Source organism: Pogona vitticeps, chromosome 4 (assembly GCF_051106095.1).
Source record: "Pogona vitticeps strain Pit_001003342236 chromosome 4, PviZW2.1, whole genome shotgun sequence".
In the NCBI taxonomy this organism is placed as follows: domain Eukaryota; kingdom Metazoa; phylum Chordata; class Lepidosauria; order Squamata; family Agamidae; genus Pogona; species Pogona vitticeps.
The window spans coordinates 198,026,797-198,046,447 of NC_135786.1; the positions used below are offsets into that span (position 1 = coordinate 198,026,797).

The 19,651-nt window shown below is 42.0% G+C and overlaps 1 protein-coding gene across 11 annotated transcripts in view; it reads left to right on the forward strand.

The window, feature by feature from the left end:
- The first annotated feature begins 6 nt into the window (after positions 1–6).
- Positions 7–19,651, forward strand: part of CHD7 (chromodomain helicase DNA binding protein 7) — a 195,854-nt gene continuing 176,209 nt past the window's right edge. For 2 of the 11 annotated variants that reach the window (XM_072998966.2, XM_072998971.2), the window contains exons 1-2: positions 832–968; positions 3,349–3,452. The gene's annotated coding sequence lies outside the window, so the exon portion shown is untranslated. Of the gene's footprint in view, positions 115–589; positions 622–831; positions 1,122–1,143; positions 1,228–1,483; positions 1,649–1,817; positions 1,950–2,017; positions 2,097–2,228; positions 2,520–3,348; positions 3,453–19,651 lie in introns of those variants that run through there. The other 9 variants (XM_072998969.2, XM_078393767.1, XM_072998967.2 and 6 more) reach the window with 9 other exon arrangements.

A 19,651-nucleotide genomic window follows, 5' to 3' on the forward strand; every position in this document is an offset into this window, starting at 1 on the left:
GCCCCGGCGAGAGAGCGGCGGCGCTCGGCGGGAGAGGCAACCCGCGGCGCGTCCTGCGCAGCTACACCAGGTTAAGCGGTGCGACGGACGGCGTGAGGCCATGAGCGGCTCCTGGTAATACCGGCGTTTTCGGCCTCCTCGATCATCTACATGCGGATATATCTCCTTAGTGGATACCCTCTCTTTCCCTTAACCCGCCCTCGCCCTTCCTTTTCCGTTGCGGGAGGGGGGGAAAGAGAGAAAAGAAGCAGAAGCGGGTGTCAACTTGTCTGAGCGTTTGTGTCCCCAGCGTCCTGTCAACACTTGACGTCCCCTCCCCCAACCCCCTCATCCATCTCTCTCTACCCGTCCCTTCCTCCCCGAGAGCGCGGAGGATAAGGGGAAAGGGGGAAAGGGGGGGGAAGAGAGAATTTCCTCGTGGCCTATGAAGGCCGCGTAAGGAGGGAGGAAGGTTAGTGACCTGACCCCCCCTCCCCCCCCCCGCAGCTCTTTTAGGAAGACTGGATTCTTGCATAAATTATGCCGGGGGTTGATGACGTACAACTCCACGGGGCGGGCCCTTCGGGCGGGCGAGCGAGCGCGCTCCCTCCCTCCCTCGCTCGCCCACAGAAGGGACGGAAGGTGGGTAGTGGCGTCGGGGACGCGCCTCGTGGCGGGTGGAGAGCGCGAGCGAGCGAGCGACGGGGGCGGGCGGGCGAGCGAGCGAGCGGATAGGCAGGGGGCGGTAGCAGCAGCGGCAGCCGCCTGGCTGGCTGGTGTGTCGCTCGGCTTCTGCGGACGCGCTCGGGAACTATCGGATTAAACTTGAATCGAGTGAAATTACACAAAGGAGCGGAGCGGACCGGGGACCCGGTGGAGACCCGGGGACTCTCACTGACCCCCCCCACCGCCACCCACCCTTTCCCACCGGCCCTGGTCAAGGATCTCCGCCCGCCTCGCTTTGACCGCCCGGCCGAAACCAACTCCCGGTGCGTGCGCGCCTCTGTGTGTGTGTGTGTGTGTTTGTTTGGGAGGGAGGGAAGGAGAGGCTGTCTCTCTCTGCCCTCCTCCTCCTCCTCCTCCCCCCCACCCCTTTCTGTTCCCGAGGACGCCAGCGGCGCCGCCGAGCCCGTCCTGACCCGGTGAGTGACCCGAGCCTGAAGAGTCGACTCGAGCACCGCCTCGAGGGCAACGGCGCGCCGGGAGGGCGCTGCTGCCGCTGCTCCGGCTTTCCGGGCCCCACAGCAGGTCAGGGGTTGGGGGGTGGTGGTGGTGGTTGATGGGAGAAAGTGCCCGAGGAGAAGCCGAGGGTGTTCGGGGCTCCTCGCCTGGCTTCCGAGGGCGCCGCTGTGGTCCATGTGCATCCCTCGACCGGGGAACCTTCCCAGGATGTCGCCGGCGGGGCGCGGGAGGGTAGGAGAGGGAGGGAGAGAGAGAGAGAGAGAGCGAGAGAGGAAGGAAGGAAGGACGGACGGCAAGAGGAGGAGGAGGAAGCGGACCCACCGGGAGAGCGGGAGCCGGAGCGAGTCTGGCGGCTCTTCTCTTTCTGACCTCTTTCCCCTCCCCCTCCGCTCCTTTCCTCGAGCGCAAGTTTTGGAGGCGATTAAAACGAGAGAAAAGTTCGGCGAAAGTCCTCGGGGGGCCGGCGAGGAGAGCGGGATGATCTGGGGTGGGTTTTTTTTTTGGGGGGGGATATATGGGGAGCTGGGGGGGATGAGAGAAAAACGAGGGATGAGGCGAAGGGCTGAGCGACTCTTGGGAACGCTCTCCCTCCGCCCTGCTGGCCACGCTGAGCGCTCCCGGCCCTGGCAGCACAACAAGCGCTAACAAAGTGCGGGGGCCGGCCCCCCTCCTCGTCGTCCTCCTCCTTCTCCTCCTCCTCCTGCTAGCCTGACCCGGGGGCTCCTTATGGACACATGGAGCCGGTGGGGGGGGAGGGGAGGGGAAGAGAAGAGCTCAAGGAAATGGAGGTGATGGTGGTGGTGGCGGTGGCGGCGCTGGCGCTTGGGGGGGGGGACGCGCTGGCGGTCTGTGTGTGTGTGTGAGGAGAGAGAGGAGAGGCACGAGGTTGCGCCGGGGTTATTTGTCTTCATTGAAGAGGAGCGAGGAGGCTGGCGGTGGGAGTGAAACGGCAGTCACACACTGGGGACGAATAGGGCCGGGGAGAGGGGGGGGGCTCCTTCCCGACTGTTTCTCAACAGCCCGAGAAGAAAGCCGGCGTGCGGGGTGGGGGGGGCAGGAGGAGAGAAGAAGAGAGACGCTATCGAAGCGGGCTGGACTCGGGCTGGCGGCGGTAGCACCACCACCAGCACTAACATAATAGAGATTTAACCCCGCGGACTAAGTCTGCTTCCCCCCCCCCATCTCTCTCTTTCTCCCTCTCTCTCTCTCTGTCCCCCCCCCCCCCCGGCAGTCTTCACCTTTCTCGTGCGCGCTTTTCTTTCTATGTCTTTTCCCTCCTCGGAAACGGGTCGCTGAGAAGGTCTCCCTGGTGGCCGTAGTTTCCCCCCTCCCTTCCCGAAACCAAGGCCATTTTGAGGGTGAGCGGAAAAGGTGGTTTGAGGCCAGGCGGTCAGGGAGTGTGTGTCTGCTTAGGCTTGATTCGTACAGAGAAATGGGGTTAGCCCGGGATTTTGTTTCTCCTTGGGTTGTGGTGGGTGGGTACTGAAGGCAAGGCTTAGTGGAAGTGGGAAGCGGACGTAGGAAAGGTGAATGGTGGCTTTGGGGGGGGGAATTCTGAGGGGGTGGGAAGGGAAGGTTGCTAGTGATTTCTCAGGGAGAGGAAGCAGCCATCATATTGCACTATCCCCCCTCCCACTATCCTTATATAAGGGGGGCACCTTTCTGTATTATTAGGCACCCCCTTAAACTGACGATAGGGTAGTGGGGGCATTGTACTCATAGGCTGTATTGTATAGGCAGTAAATAGCTTGAGTTTCTCTGGATCACTTCTGTATACTGCTCACACCTCGGTTTAAAGTAGTTTTCAAACGGACAATGGACAAAAGAAAAGTAGCAATGCATGGGCAGTTCCTTTGAATTACTAGAGACTGCTAAATGCAATAGCCAACTCATTCTACTTCCCTTTGGTCTTCTTTAGTTTGGTTCTGAATGCACTATTTAGGTGCAGTTGAGATTTTTAAAACAAAAAAATTGATGTGAGCTTTTAAAAGCCATTTGGTCTTAATCGATCTTAATTTGAAACGTAACATCTCAAACTAATCCCCCCCCACAAAATTTGTTCCATATGCTTTATTTTATTTCCTGTGCAGAAATACATCAGCTTTTATCTTGGAAGAAATGTATTTATATGTTTCATATAATATGCACAATTAAAAAGTTGAACAAAATGTTTCTCTTTTCTCACAGATCATCCATTCTAAAGGAGACAAAATTATCTTAGTGATTATGATCCCAGCAGCATGAGTAGCCGATTTATTCCAATAATAAATCCAGTTAGTTTGCAGTAATGTGTGAGTATTATTATTTTTTTGGTTAAAAACCACAGTTGTAATTCTTTTTAAGAAAGGAGTTGACGTTCATAATTCTACCAATTAGAATGCAGTGTCTGTTGCTTGGAGTGTCCTTGTCTTGCTGTTGCACAACAGAGGCTCTTCAGTCTTTAACCTAAAATGGCAGCTTAATTTGACTGGGGCCCCATTCATTGACAGTGATAATAAAAAGGCTGAAAGCTAAATGTAGCTGGATGGCTAGAATGCATTTCGGAATTTTATCTCCTGCTGTAGTGGGGTACAAAGAAAGCAACTTCCATCCTAAGTACAAAACTTTCTCACAGAATTTTACTTAAATATTACATTGGTTTATGAAAAGCACATGCTAATAAGCAACTTAATGTTGACAAAAGAGCTTGGACAGTCTATGTCACCCCAGCTTGTAGACCTTTTACTGAACAGAACTACACAGAGCTATGTTTATTGTTGTTTCTAGCAGTGAGTAAAATATGTGGCATCTATATGTAAAGTATGAAACAAGTGACTTCCATTTATGTCTTTATACTTAAACACAAAATTACTTTTTAAACTTACTGTCATTGTGGTAATTGATAATACTAATTTGGAATACAGTTAATTTCCTGGCAGATTTGTTGTTTTAACACATGTACTTGTAGTGGAAATTAACAAAACTTCATACATGAAGTATTTTTTACTTCATGTCAAAACTACTTTTCAACTGTTTGATTTGTTTTCAACAAAACATTTTCAGCCATTTTTAATCAGCCTAATGTTCAAAGGAATCTAGATTTTTAAGCTACTTGGAAAAAATATAACGTTTTAACTATTTAAATTAAGTTTATGTTGCGTCTAGAATTTAGATATACTGTAATTGTAAGAAATAGCAGATCATAATTTTAACTCATGAAATTTGAGATATTTATGAGACATGTTTGGAGTCTTCTTGGTAACTTTAGATATTAAGAAAAACTTCTTTTAAATAGTATTAATGTAAAAAGACATTAATACTTTTAGAAATATAATAGTATTACTGCTGAATAATAAGGGTGATGACTTCACCAACTTTACTGTGGTCATTAAAATATAAAATATTTTTTTAAATTATTTTTATTTTAAAATAAGGCAATTGTAAATGCACCATTCTATACTGTCAAAATACTGAGTTTTTTTAACATCACAGTACACAGGACCAGAACAGCAGTGATCAGATGCAGGATACATTTAAGGTCTGCTTCTATAATTTGTTTGATTTGTATGTTAGATATGTTTTCCAGGCTCAGTGGGTTGGAACCAGCAATATTATTCTGTGAGTAGAAGGAATCATTTGGTGAAATCTTTTGAAACTGGATAAATATTTTTTTGCTGTTTTGTAATCTGTAATGTAAAATATCCAAAGAATTTATTTTGGTTGTTCATACCACTTCAGCTGTATATTTTGTCAAAAGAGTTTTAGCAGGTTGTGTGTATGATATTGTGACACTGAAAGTTTCCTATGTTATGCTAGAACAGGACTTTTAGGAATCCTTGCTCTTTCTTCTTGGAAGGCTTATCCAGCAAATCTCTTTATTCTACGTTGTGATTGGGGGGTAAATTACAAGATTTTGAGCTTTTGAAGCAGCACTTCCTATACAGAAAATAATGCAAAGGAAAATGAATGAAAATCAAGTTGATAGCTGCACGTTTTTCATTGCACATACAAACATAGTGAGGTAACATATCCACCTGTAATTTCTAACACCCATTCCTAAAGTTACAAAGATGTGTATGAAGTGTCCAGCAGTCCCCAAAGTATGCTTGCCTCAGGTGAGTGTACTTTTTAAACCAGTTAGAGCCGGGGCTGTGGAGAATATTGGTCCTGACTTGAGGGGCTTTCCAGGTCTCCACGATTCTGCACAACATGAGGAAATGTCGGGGAATGATCTTGTCCTTGTCATCACCTTGAAACAAGGAGAAATGTGTGGTTTGACTCCACATCTTTGCTGAGTCTTGGAGCTGATCAGAAATTCTGAAATAGAGGAGATCTTTACCCAGTGTGTGAGAATGTAGTGCTCATAGATTGTGGCTCTCTGGAGTTAGTTCTTTTCTGTATTTTCCCCTTCTGCCTTTCTTTGCAGAGTTGGAAGTGTTTGATAACTCAGCATTTACTTGCCAATGGCATTTTAGGAAGGGAGGAAAAGAAGGTTCAGAAAAGTCTCTGCTCTGCATTGTATAAAACCTCAGCTTTTTTTATCACTATGTATGATGTAGCGGGTTCACTGCCTCTTTGTTGTGGAAAGCTAGGTTGAAATCTTACTTTAAGTGGTTCCACACTTCACATGGAAAGCACATTTACTGTTGACATACTGCTTGCCCAAATAATGCATTTCCTTAAATGTCTGTGAGCCTACATCATGAGAGCTGGCTCAGTAGGCAGTTCTAGGCATGGGCGTTCAAGAATGCCTATCCAATTTCCCATGACATTGAAGAAACAAGTGTGATTGCCACATTCAGACCTGTCCTCAGCTATGAATGTACCAGGCCGCTACTGACAGGCTTTGCACTTCCATATTCAACTACTGTATGACATGTGACTGGTTCATGCTCACAAGGATTGTTATTAATCTTAGCCTAGGTTGTTCAGTTTATATATTTATCATTACTTTGAATAGAGAGTCAACTTTTGTGCCATTGGAAGCATTTCTAATTTCCTTACAGTGGTCTTGTAAACGCCAGATTCACTCCATGGCTTGCCTGTTAGTCATCCCTAGTTTTTGAGGACACGTGTCCTCAAAAACTATGTTCTTGACCTAAGGTGGTCACTGAAACCCAGCCCCCATTGGATTCCTGTTAACAGAAGCATTGGGACCTTCACGGGAATCAGAACTTTTTTAATTTTTGAAAAACTGCTGCGGCTGATGAGATCATCACCTTTATGTGTTATACATTACACTACTGGATTTCAGTTGTGTGTATGTGTGTGTGAGAGAGTAATGATTTATGATACATATCTTCTTTTTTGTTCCTTTATATTGGTGTGGGGTGTAACTTATTGTTTATTACTCTGTTTGTAAACCACTTACAGTGGCGCCCAGTACTAAGTCAGCGGTATAGTAGTTAGTTAGTTAGTCATTTAATTAATTAATCAACCCATTTGTGCCCATCTTCTTCCCTGGAATGCAGAGAAAATATGAGGCTCTTCCTGACATTGTACTGAGATTCAGAAGTCTTGCTATTGGAAAACAGGAAGCATCATTTCTAAATCTCTGATATCTAAGTGTGATAGAGACAAGCCCTACCCCTGAACTCAGTGTTGAGTGGGGAGAAGACCCAGGACTTTCCTGTTCAATCACAGTAGGCCCTGAATTATTTCTGAAACTCAGTGTGATGTCCCAGTCAAAACTTTTCTCCACTCCAGTAACAGGAAAGAATGTAGTGAGATCCAGCTTTTTATTAGTTGCCATGGTTGGTCCATGAACAATCATAGGATGCATCATGTGTGGAAAAGTATATTTCAGAAATTGCCTTAATTTGTATGTATCAGAACTACATGTGTGTCTTCAAATATGCTATTAATTCTGTGCAATAGTAGTAAGGGAAGATTTGCATGGATTCCCTACTCTGCTGTTCGTTTAGAGAAGGCCAGAAGCATAAGGAAATGATACATTATTTATTAAAAAGTAGAGTAGGTTGTGTCATAGTAGTCTGATATAGCATTACATTTTTGAGGGTGGGATGTTAATACTGGTAGGCATAACTGAACGTCCTGACCTAATTAGGGTTACAGCACATATGTGTACAGCCTATGCATGAATTGGTGGCACTAGGAAATCAATAAGCCTTAACTATTTAGTATTGCACTAGGGAAAATTGTGGTGCTAATTTTTTTAATGACTGTCTTGCTGCCACATATAACAGAATTTTTCTTTTGTCTGTTGTTCTAACCATGATGCAGACCATGAAACTATCTTCTATCTCACCGTATGCTATATGGGACACAGCTGAAATGCTAATAGTCTTTTATCTTATATCAGAGATTTGTGTAGTTGAATTATAATTGTAAATTTTGATGCATTGGTGATTTTTAGATGTTATGTTTTAAACATAGGTACCGTGTTTCCCCGAAAATAAGACAGGGTCTTATATTAATTTTTGCTCCAAAAAACGCATTAGTGCTTATTTTCAGGGGATTTTTTTTCCATGTACAACAATATACATTTATTCAAATACAGTCATGTCATCTTGTTGCTGTACAATGGTGGAGGGCAGGGTTTCACTTAACTGGGGCTTATTTTTGGGGTAGGGCTTATATTACGAGCATCCTGAAAAATCATACTAGGGCTTATTTTCAGGTTAGGTCTTGTTTTCGGGGAAGCAGGGTATTCTTTAGGTTGGAGTGCATTTCAGAGCACTGAATTTCTAAAATGTGTTCGTAAGTAGACAGAAGTTCCATCAATTTTGATACTTTTTGATTCTGTGAATATAAACTTAGGGGAAAATGTGTCATTTTGAGCTTTAAAAAGTCCCTATATTGTGAATAGATATCACAATGTCCAATTGTACTCTAATTGTGTTGATTTTGTTTTGTAATTTTATGGGTTTATGTTTATATGGAACTGAACATGGAAAGGACAGTGGCAAATTGGAAGTGGCTTGGCTGTTGGCCATGTAGTATAATTATCTAATGGAAATCTTCTGAGTGCTTGTTCAGTAACTTTGTGAAAATGGAGGGCATAGGAACCTGCCTTCTCTAGTCATTCTGTTTGGCTGTGTAGGCCAATATTGTCCTAATAGCAGGAGCCTTTTGAGTCTTGGGTAGGCTTTCATATCACTTGCTTGCCTGATTCTTATAAAGGAGTTTACAAGGGATTAAATCTTCTGCATGTAAAGCATATGCTTTGCTATTGCAAATGCTCCCCCACAGCCACAAATCAACTTTGAAGTCTAACTGCTGAATATTTTCCAATAGTTTCAAAATTGTGTATTGATGCTGTAATGAAAGATTCTCTGGTTCTAGACTCACATTTAATAATATTAGTAGTATATTTAATAGTATTTATTGTCGGTATCTACAATTATAATGTGTTTCTTCCAAACATTAGAGTGGGTTGTTTTCTTGTAGTAAGCTTGCTGCTACAGGAAAACTACGGAGGTAAGGCTTGTTATTACTAGTGGATTCAATGTTGAATGCTTCTCCGCTTCATAAGACTGAGTCACTTAGGTGTCAACATTTTACCCATTCATCTGGATGTAAACACTGTTGAAATAACTGAGACCGATTTCTGGATAAACACATACAGGCTTCACCATTTTTATAATTTCAGAGGTCGTTTAGTAACTACAGTGGTGCCTTGCTTAGCGATCGCTCCGCTTAGTGATGTTCTCGATGGGGAAATTTCGCTTTGCGATGATCACAGGGAAGCGATCATCGCAAAGCCCCCATTTTCGCACAGCTGATTGGCGGTTTCAAAATGGCTGCTGGGAAAAAATATGGCCGCCCGCTGTGTTTAGGGACGGATTCCTCGCTTTAGAGGCACCGAAAATGGTGGCGCTATGGAGGATCTTCGCTCTACTGTGAGTTTTAAGCCCATAAGAACGCATTGACGGGGTTTCAATGCGTTTCTGTGGGCTTTTTAATATCGCATAGCGACGTTTTCGTTCTGCAGCGATTTTTGCGGAACGAATTAATGTCTCTAAGCGAGGCACCACTGTAGTATAGTTTTACACTAATTGGCTTTTATGTGGAACATCTAAATTGTTATAAGTGGCTTGATATGCTTTTCTGTCCCCTGAAAATGAATGCAGCAAATGATGCTACTGTAATCAGAATCCAGACAGTTTCTTAATGATTACTCAGATTTGTGAGAAATGTGTTCATTAGGATATTTTGTTTTTCATTGACAAAACACTGCTTCCATGTCAATGGAATATTTCACAAAATTTGAAAATATTTCAAAGTTGATTTGTTGAGGGAAAAATGTAATTCTGACTGGAATAAGAGATGAATGACTTTATCCAAGAACAACTACTACTTTTTTTCTTAAACTATGAATTTCTTGATAAAATAAATGGTACATAGGGAGAACTGTGATAGTGTGATTTGTCATACACAAACTTTAATAAATTTTATTTCAGAGAGTATTTGTTTTGGCAGTAAATGTTTGGAAGGTAAATATCAACATGATTTATGTGGAAGAAACATACCACAATTTCAATTTTCTTCTCTCTCTTTTTGAAGTATTATGAAGTCAGGCATTGAAATAAAATTGAAAAATCTAGCAAATATATCAACCCAAATTTAAGTATTTTTGTTGTTTAGTTGTTAAGTCCTTTACGACTCTTCGTGACCCCATGGACCAAAGCAGACCAGGGCCTCCTGTTTTCCACTGCCTCCCAGAGTTGGGTCAAATTCATGTTGGTCGCTTCGATGACGCTGTCCAACCATCTTGTCCTCGGTCGTCCCCTTCTCCTCTTGCCGTCACACTTTCCTAACATCAAGGTCTTTTCCAAGGAGTCTTCTCTTCTCATCAGATGGCCAAAGTACTGGAGCCTCAGCTTCGGGATCTGTCCTTCCAGTGAGCACTCAGGGTTGATTTCCTTCAGAATTGATAGGTTTGTTCTCCTTGCAGTCCAGGGGACTCTCAAGAGCCTCCTCCAGCACCACAATTCAAAGGCATCAATTCTTCGGCGGTCTGCTTTCTTTATGGTCCAGCTCTCACATCCATACATCACAACAGGAAAAACCATAGCTTTGACTATTCGGACTTTTGTTGGCAAGGTGATGTCTCTGCTTTTTAAGATGCTGTCAAGTTTGTCATCGCTTTCCTCCCCAGAAGCAGGCGTCTTTTAATTTCGTGGCTGCTGTCTCCATCTGCAGTGATCATGGAGCCCAAGAAAGTAAAATCTGTCACTGTCTCCATATCTTCCCCTTCTATTTGCCAGGAAGTGATGGGACCAGTGGCCATTATCTTAGTTTTTCTGATGTTGAGTTTCAGACCGTTTTTTGCACTCTCCTCTTTCACCCTCATTACAAGGTTCTTTAATTCCTCGTCACTTTCTGCCATCAGAGTGGTATCATCTGCATATCTGAGGTTATTGATATTTCTTCCGGCAATCTTAATTCCGGTTTGGGATTCCTCTAGTCTGGCCTTTCGCAGGATGTATTCTGCATATAAATTAAATAAGCAGGGGGACAATATACAGCTTTGTTGTACTCATTTCCCAATTTTGAATCAATCAGTTGTTCCATATCCAGTTCTAACTGTTGCTTCCTGTCCCACATATAGATTTCTCAGGAGATAGATAAGGTGGTCGGGCACTCCCATTTCTTTAAGGACTTGCCAAAGTTTGCTGTAGTCCACACAGTCAAAAGCTGTGTCTACATAGTCAATGAAGCGGAATTAGATGTTTTTCTGGAACTCTCTAGCTTTCTTCATAATCCAGCGCATGTTAGCAATGTGGTCTCGAATTCCTCTGCCCCTTTGAAATCCAGCTTGTACTTCTGGGAGTTCTCAGTCCACATACTGCTGAAGCCTACCTTGTAGGATTTTGAGCATAATCTTGCTAATGTGTGAAATGAGTGCTATTGTACGGTAGTTGGAGCATTCTTTGTCACTGCCCTCCTTTGGGATTGGGATGTAGACTGATCTTTTCCAAACCTCAGGCCACTGCTGAGTTTGCCAAACTTGCTGGGTTTTTTTTGCTACCTTCTGTACAATGTTATGACCCTCTATCCAAAGTTCTTAAGGCACTCTGTCCACCAAATCTAGTTCCTTAAATCTGTTCTTCACTTCCACTGTGTATTCATAAGGGATTTGGTTTAGATTATACTTGACTAGCCCTGTGGTTTTTCCTACTTTCTCCAGGTTAAGTTTGAGTTTTGCTAAAGAAGCTGATGATCAGAGCTACAATCAGTTCCAGATCTTGTTTTTGTTGACTATATAGAGCTTCTCCATCTTTGGCTTATGCAGAGAACATAATCAATCTGATTTCGGTATTGTGATGTCCATGTGTAGAGTCACCTCTTGTGTTGTTGGAAAAGAGTGTTTGTGATGACCAGCTTGTTCTCTTGGCAAAACTTTATTAGCCTTTGCCCTGCTCCGTTTTGAACTCCAAGGCCAAACTTACCTGCTGTTCCTTTTATCACTTGACTCCCTACTTTGGGATTCCAGTCTCGTATAATGAGAAGAACATCTTTCTTTGCTGTCAGTTCTACAAGGTGTTGTAAGTCTTCATAGAGTTGGTCCGTTTCAGCCTTTTCAGCATTAGATGACTGTGATGTTGAAAGGTCTGCCTTGGATTTGTATTGAAATCATTCTATCATTTTAGAGATTATATCCCAGTACAGCTTTTCCCACTCTTTTGTTGACTATGAGGGGTACTCCATTTTTTGTACGGGATTCTTTCCCACAATAGTAGATGTAATAATCGCCTGAATTGAATTCGCCCATTTCTGTCAATTTTAGTTCACTGATGCCCAGGATGTCAATGTTTATTCTTGCCATCTCCTGTTTGACCACATCCAGCTTCCCAATGTTCATAAATCTTACATTCCAGGTTTTTCTGCGGTATTTTTCTTTGCAGCATTGGACTTTCCTTTCACGTCCACGCACGTCCGCAGCTGTGCGTCCTTTTGGCTTTGGCCCAACCACTTCATTAGCTCTGGAGCTACTTGTACTTGTCCTCTGTTCTTCCTCAGTAGCATGTTGGACGCCTTCCGACCTGAGGGGCTCATCTTCCAGCATCATATCTTTTAAGTATAGTTTAGCTTAAATGTAACCTTGTGTACTTGTTTTATTTTTCTTGACTAGGTAATAATAGGTATCTTTACATGGTAACTACATCTTTCTAAAACATGCATATTGTGATTGAGAAATGAATGTTGCAAGGAAGCAAATCTCCACAAATTGTTCATCTTTAATGTAAATGCAGAAGCTGTTGTGTAAAAGGAATGGTAGCTTCTTCCAGTAGTGGGGTCAAATAATACATGAAATTCCACATGATTCCATGCTTTCAGCAACCCATTCGGTTTACATGCAACTTCAGTAATTTGTATGCTGCATTTAGCTCTCGTTCACTGTACTGTAGCAGTGTGTGAGAGAAATTGAGGGCTATAGCATTACAGCATTAGTTGTTCGGAAACACCAAACTAAAAAGTTAATTTAATTCTTTTTAAAAAAGCTATTGAGATAACAGGAATAATGTGGCAGTTATAGTTTTGAGATGCAATACCCTAAATAATGGCTATATATAGATGGCTTGTAATAAATTGGCAGTGCATAGAGAATAAATGCCTACTTCTGCTGTAACATCTGGGATTAGCCCTTATTTTTTGGCTTTTGACCATAAGAAGAACTTGCTCCAAAGTGAGCTCTTAACATGCTACTTTCCTAATGTTAACATCTGTAAGTGTGCACATGTATCCTTGTTGTCGTATATGCTCAGGTTTGGCTTTACTTTAATCTTTGATGTTGGATATCATGATAGATTATGTAGAAATTATACAATATTGTGGTGTATGAACAACTAGATACATACCTTGGCAGGTCTTTGAAGAAATATATCTTTTTCCTAATTTGAAGAAAGGAGTTGTTAATGTTAGCAGTTTGTTTGGTAAGATCATCAGCAGACTATGTCGAGCTATGAATACAGTGTGGGGATCAGTTACAGTCTTTTCTTCTTTCCAGTTTCCCCTGTTATAGAAAAGGGACAGGTTGTTGACAAATATGAGTGCGGCTAAAGTCATGCCTTTCAGTCTTTCTTTTTAGTTATACAGTATGTCTGACTGGGTGCCTGTCAGCAACAGTGTATCTGAGACTGAAAGTCTTAGAGATGTACCGGTAATTGTACAGAAAGTGAATCATAGAGAGAGGAAAAGTACTTTAGGAATTTGGTTAGAGTGCAGAATGCAACAGTTAGAAGTTGAAGTTAAAATACTTGGTATAGTCAAAGCCAAGAGAAACTAGTGCTTCTGCTCAGAAGCCTGTGTTGTGCAAGCTTTTAAGTCCCACGTTTTAAGATTGAAGCTGCAGAGGAAAAGAAAAAGGCACAGTTCCAGTTGTTTGAAAAAAAATCATTCTACATTCAAAGCAAAGCGTGCTGCTTATACAGTGGTGCCCCGTATAGCGAGGTTAATCCGTTCCGGATTAACCTCGCTATACGGAATCATCGCTAAGCGGGTAGGGGAAACGTATTGAAACGCATTAAACTTCGTTTAATGCGTTCCAATACCTTTGTTATTTACCTGTTCAGCGAGGATTCCAGGTGCCGGCAGCCATTTTCGCGCCTTCGCTAAGCGAGGGCAGGGCGCGAAAACGGCTGCCGGCAGCCATTTCTGGGCTTCCGGCGGCCATTTTGGAACCACCGATCAGCTGTTCGGCGGCTCCAAAATGGCCGCCGCAATACCCGATCTTCGCAATGCGGGTTTTCCCCATTGCGAAGATCGGGTATGTTTCCGTATAGCGATCCCGAAAAAGGGATCGCTATACGGAAACATCGCTATACGGTGCACTCGTTAAGCGAGGCACCACTGTATACCGCCCCTTAGTGCTTCAAGCATTCTCTGGACGGTTTACAAGTTAATTATGCAGGCTATGCATCCCCCCCCCAGCAAGCTGAGTACTCATTTTACCGAACTCGGAAGGATAGAAGGCTGAGTCAACCTTGAGCCGGCTACCTGGGATTGAACCCCAGGTCGTGAGCACAGTTTTGGCTGCAGTACAGCGGTTTAACCACTGCGCCACGAGACAGGCAATTTAGGGAAGCAGAAGGAGCATCCTGAACATGTTTCGTGGGAGTTTGTATAAGTTTAGAAATTTGTGTTCTACTAAGAGAGACTGGTATTATAAAAGAAAATGCACACTGCAGATCCTGTGGTGGTTTTCCATTGTTCTTTTCCATAGCTGTTGAATAATCTTGATTAAAGCAAGGTGTGTAGTAAACATTTAGCTTTTAATCTTACCGGCATGACCCTTACAATGGTTAAAATGTACAAACTACCTTGTTGAAATTCCTAGAGATATGGTCCTAGTTTCATAGCACTTTGTAGGGAGATTTATTTGCGACAATCTAGGCATTCACATTTTTGGGGTTTCACATAGTGGTAATAATTACCATAGAGGCTTTGTTGGGACCACTATGTGCAGTGACAATATTTACCTTTTGTTACAACAAATTTGTGTTAAGTGTTCTGATTGTGAACATTTTAAAAGTTGATATAAATTTTTGTATGACAAGAAATGAGGAACAAATTTGAAATGTGGCTATTCAACTCGGAAGTATGTTTTGGGAAGATGCTATATGACACAGTGGGCTGTCTTACATAAAGTAAGATTATAGATCTAACCAGTGAAATAATAAATAGTGGCAGTTGTTCATGTTCTAAGCAGAAGAGCTTTGCAGGCTGTTATTGTATTTCCTTAAATTAATGTATTTATGGACGTTTTGTTAAAACACAGTGGAAGAATGCTATTGCTATTGTTTGTTATTTATTCATCCATTACATTTATATTCTGCTTCTCCAGTGAGCTCTAGGCAGTATACATGGCTCTGCTTCTCTCCGCTTTATCCCTCGAAGAATCCTGTGAGTTAGATTAGGCTAAAAGTGTGATTGATCTAAGATTATGCAGTGAGTCCTGGTCTTCTGGGTCCTAGTTCAGTAATCTAACTAGTACATCATAACATGTGAGCATATGTCTTATTAGCAGCTGTTTCCTGAAGAATTGTTGGTTTATGTTATATTTGCTGATCTTCTGGCTTTTCTGGTAATGAAAGAAATGGTAAATTGATTGATGAACAAAGTCTTCCTTAAGCAACTGCATGAGGTTTTGCAGTGTTGTTGCCAAGATATTTTGATTTACTCAAGAGGATGCCTCAGATCAAGGTTTTAATATATTCTAGAAAAAATGCTTGTAAATGATGTGGAACTGCTACCAGTTTTGACAAGGTGTTCCTTTTTAAAATCTCATACAGGAGAACTGCCTGTATTTCTGTTGTTGCCTGTATCTTCTGTGATCAAAAGATGCAGCTTGCATTTTTTACAAACTACTTTTATTCACAAACATTTATGCAGAATGAATCAGATAATTGACTAAAACTTGGTCAGTGAATAAGTTACTTCAACTGAATGACAACTTTCTTGTGCATATGTTTGAATTTTTCAGTCAAGAAATTGCTATAGTTTAGTCACCTTTTCTTTCTTTATGAAGCTTCCTAGTCAATTCAACTCTGTAGTGCACTTTGGCTTGTGGCAGTCAACAGGGAGTGGTTCTTCTCACCACTTGATGAAATGAATCATTTCATCTTCTTCAGGTTTTATGATAAAGCAAGGCCTGAAAATGAGACCTTACCACTTATCAGTGTGGTAGATTTAAGAGGAGATTCCTTTCCCCCATGAAAGTAACGTAACTTTTGATGTGCTTTTTTCACTTTGTTGGGGTTATGAGAACATAGTCAGTCTTGAGCTCATCACAGGAAAGGTGGGTCATGAAGGTGACAATATTTAAAAATGAGAATACATTGTACAAATTTATAAGAAACCTCCACAGAACCACCAATGGTGAACCCAAACACTTGTGTTTTGAAGGATAAGTTCCTGATATTATAACACTTGGTTGACTTAACCTGATGAGAAAATAGACTGAGGTAAGCTTCAGAGTTGCACGTAGCCTGAGGACAGAACTATGCCCATTGTGTCCTCTATTCCCTGTATCTCAAAAACTACAAAAATAATATTAACTATGTATTTTAATCCTTATACTGCCCAAAGGTCAGAAATGTTTTCCCCAGTGTTAAACATATTACTTAGATTAGAAGACTATAGCACTCCTTCAAAACCCTAACTCGGAATGTACAACCTTCAAAGGTTTGGAGGCCAGATATTTGCACTCATACCCTGCCTTATGAGCCATGGCTGTTGTGGAAAAGACCAATGTCTGCCATACTTTGAAAATGGAGAGGAAATTCCAGTTTCAATTTTTAGGTGATGTAGGGGACGTGAGGGTCATCCCGCAAGTCATTCATATGAAAACCACTGTTGCCAGAGGTTTTGAGGAGCAAAAAAAGGAACTTCATTTTTTCCCCAATGGAAATTCTCTGAGGTAGCCTTGAGGGTTGTAGGCTGCACTTTTCCCACTTGTATCCTAACACAACCCATTTGTTTTGCCTAGGCCCATTGAAATTCTCCATATTAGAGAAAAGGGAATAAACCAACCTACCAGTAGCACACGTTTTCAAATATATTAGCTATTCACTCTTGATCTTCTATGCAACCTCACTAAGGATGGGATTTTCTAATTCTTTGGGAGGGGTCAGTAAATCACATAATTCTGAATTTTCGGAGTTCTACCTGACAGACACCTTACAAACACCTATTCTCACCTGGGAGAAAGGCCTCTCCTTTAAGGCTTTGAGGCTTTACTATGCCTAGCTCTGTTTTACTTCTTGGTCAGAAAGAAACCTTCCAGCTAGCACTTGGGCAGGAACTGAAAGCCTTTAATTCATGTTGCTGACAAGAATGAGTTAACAGAGCTGGCCAAAAATTGTGGAGTGTAATCAAGGGAGGTTGTTGAATTTACAGACGTTTGTAGAAAAACCTGAGTTTCTTAATCCTCAGTATATGATCTTACATGACTATAAAGTTTATGCACCTGCTTTTATGAGTGCAGTCTGCATCATCCACTACTTTGTAGTGGAAAGGCGAGATATACGTAAATGTAATTAATAAATAATAGCTCAAAACCAGTTTTCTATTATCCTGTCAAGCAAACAAAAAGTTAGGAAACATTCCTGTGATGCAACAAAGTTAAACAAAATTGGGCTGCTCAGATTTGACGTGATAGAAAAGCCATGTTTTTCCTACCATGTTGTCAGTATGGAAAGAAAGTGTGTGTGTTGTATATTTATTCGACTTATTGCTAAATTGCCTTTTTATCCATCAGACTTTTCAGAGTGATACACAGTAAAATGAAAAAGTAAAAAGAAAACAGAAGGAAAACTTTTTTAAAAAGTGGATCCGTTTTTTTAAAAAACTTAGGTATTAAAAAAATAAGGCAATTTTTGACTGTTTGTTTAACGCTCAGTAAAGGTGGGACAAGCCAGACTTCTCTTAGGAGTGAATTTCACAGTCAAGGTGTGACAGTGTAAAAAGCTATGTCCCGTATATTCACTAAGCTACACTCTCGGAGTCAGCCACAAATCCTCTGTTGTGCATCTCAGAGTATGAGGCAAGCTGATGCCTCATATTTTATATACTGTATCTTGATGTCAAGCTGTTCAGGGCTTTATAGAGCAAAAATGTCACACTGAACTCAGCTTATAAACAAACTAGAGACATGTGCAGTTGGTTCAAGAGCAATGACTTGTAGATTCTGGCTCTTTGCTGTTTTTTAGCAGATAAGCAATGAATCTTGTTTACTTTAAACATTGAGCAGAGGGTTAGACTTGATGGCCTTATAGACTTCTTCCAATTCAACTATTCTGTGATTCTATGATTTATGAATCCTCTTTTGGCACAGGCATAAGCAACCCAGTGCCATTCAGAATATCTGACCATTGACGATGCTGGGTGCAGCTTACAGGAATTGTATTAAAAAATAATGGAGATGGGTGATAAGTTGTGTATTTGAGACAAATAAGCACACACCTCATTACATCCACACAGCTGGATGTAATGAGGGTCCATCGCTCTGGTGCTGGACTGTCCACTCACACATCCACTGCCGGCTCCGCTCTCCCTTCCAATCCTTCTGGAGCTCCCAGTCAGCTATCTACTCCTGGCAGAAGGAGCGAAGATGAGTCTCCCTGCCAGGCTGACAAGTGGATAGCTGACTGGGAGCTCCAGAGTGATTGGAAGGGGGAGCAGAGCCAGTGGCGGCAGCGGACGCCTGAGTGGACAATACTTCCTGAGGGGGCTGGACCCTCATTCCATCCAGCTGTGCAGGGATATTCATATACAAATATGAATGCCCCCATCTCTATTGCTTACCCCTGAAGTGGGACAGATATTGGTGTTCCGATCACAAGTTTACAGCACTACTGTATCTTACTTTTAGGAAAACTTTCGTTACTTATGGCTTTAAAAGTTGTACAGAGACTGAAATAGAATGTTAGTGAGGCAGATAAATTGGAAGACAATTGCAAGATCAAAATTATATTTGAACGTTAAATTATTTAGAATGTTTAAATCTCAACATATATTTGAGACCTTGTTTTCCGACAATTTAAGTGTGTAGCTAGAATGGCAACATTTATTGTTAAGTAAGGTCACAAATTCTGTATTTTTAATACAGTTCATTAGAGAGACCCTCTACAGCAGTGGTGTCGAACTGTGGCCCTCCAGATGTTCTTGGCCTTCAACTCCCAGAAATCCTGGCCAGCAGAGGTGGTGGTGAAGGCTTCTGGGAGTTGAAGTCCAAGAACATCTGGAGGGCCACAGTTCGACACCACTGCTCTACAGTATTTAAATGCCTTATTGTAAAGCTCATAGAATGGATATCACTGGTGGTGATGTTTTAACAATAAACGTTTTAGAAATGTGTGTTTGACTAACATGTGAAATCTTTTAATGTGAATTAAACTTGGTCCTGAATAAACAAGCTGTAGAATTGACTTTTCCTTTAACTAGTCATCAGTTTATTCACTGGTCACTGATTTAAAATCTCAGATGATTGTAAAAGTAATCAGCTGTGACACAATGTAATGGAAACTGTTTTAAGAAGCAAGCAAGCATATTGTTGGTAGTTGTGGGTTTTTTGGGCCAAAGAGCCCGAAAAACCCACAACAGCCATCAGATCCCGGCCGTTAAAGCCTTTGAGAATACATTGAAAGCATATTGTACTGTAGGAGGCAGAATCCTGTTACATCTATCAGTGTGAATCCTAGTGGCAGAGTGCTGCTAGTTATGAAATTGGTATTTACATTGGATGTTGTACACCAGTTGCATGAGTTGACATACAACCAAAAATGCAAACATTGATTTCATAGCTAGTGGCAATTTGCTGTTGAAATTAGCAATGGAGGACTTACATTAGTATAATTCTTCTGTTGGATTTTGGCTGGCCATTTTCAAGTACAGTGGTGCCTCGCACAACGATTGCTTCATACAACGATGAATTCACACAGCGATGGGTTTTTTTGAGGAATTTCCCCCATCGTTTAATGATGTTCTCTATGGGGGAATTTCACTTAACAATGTCCCTTTTTGCTCATTTAAAAGTGTCTTAAAA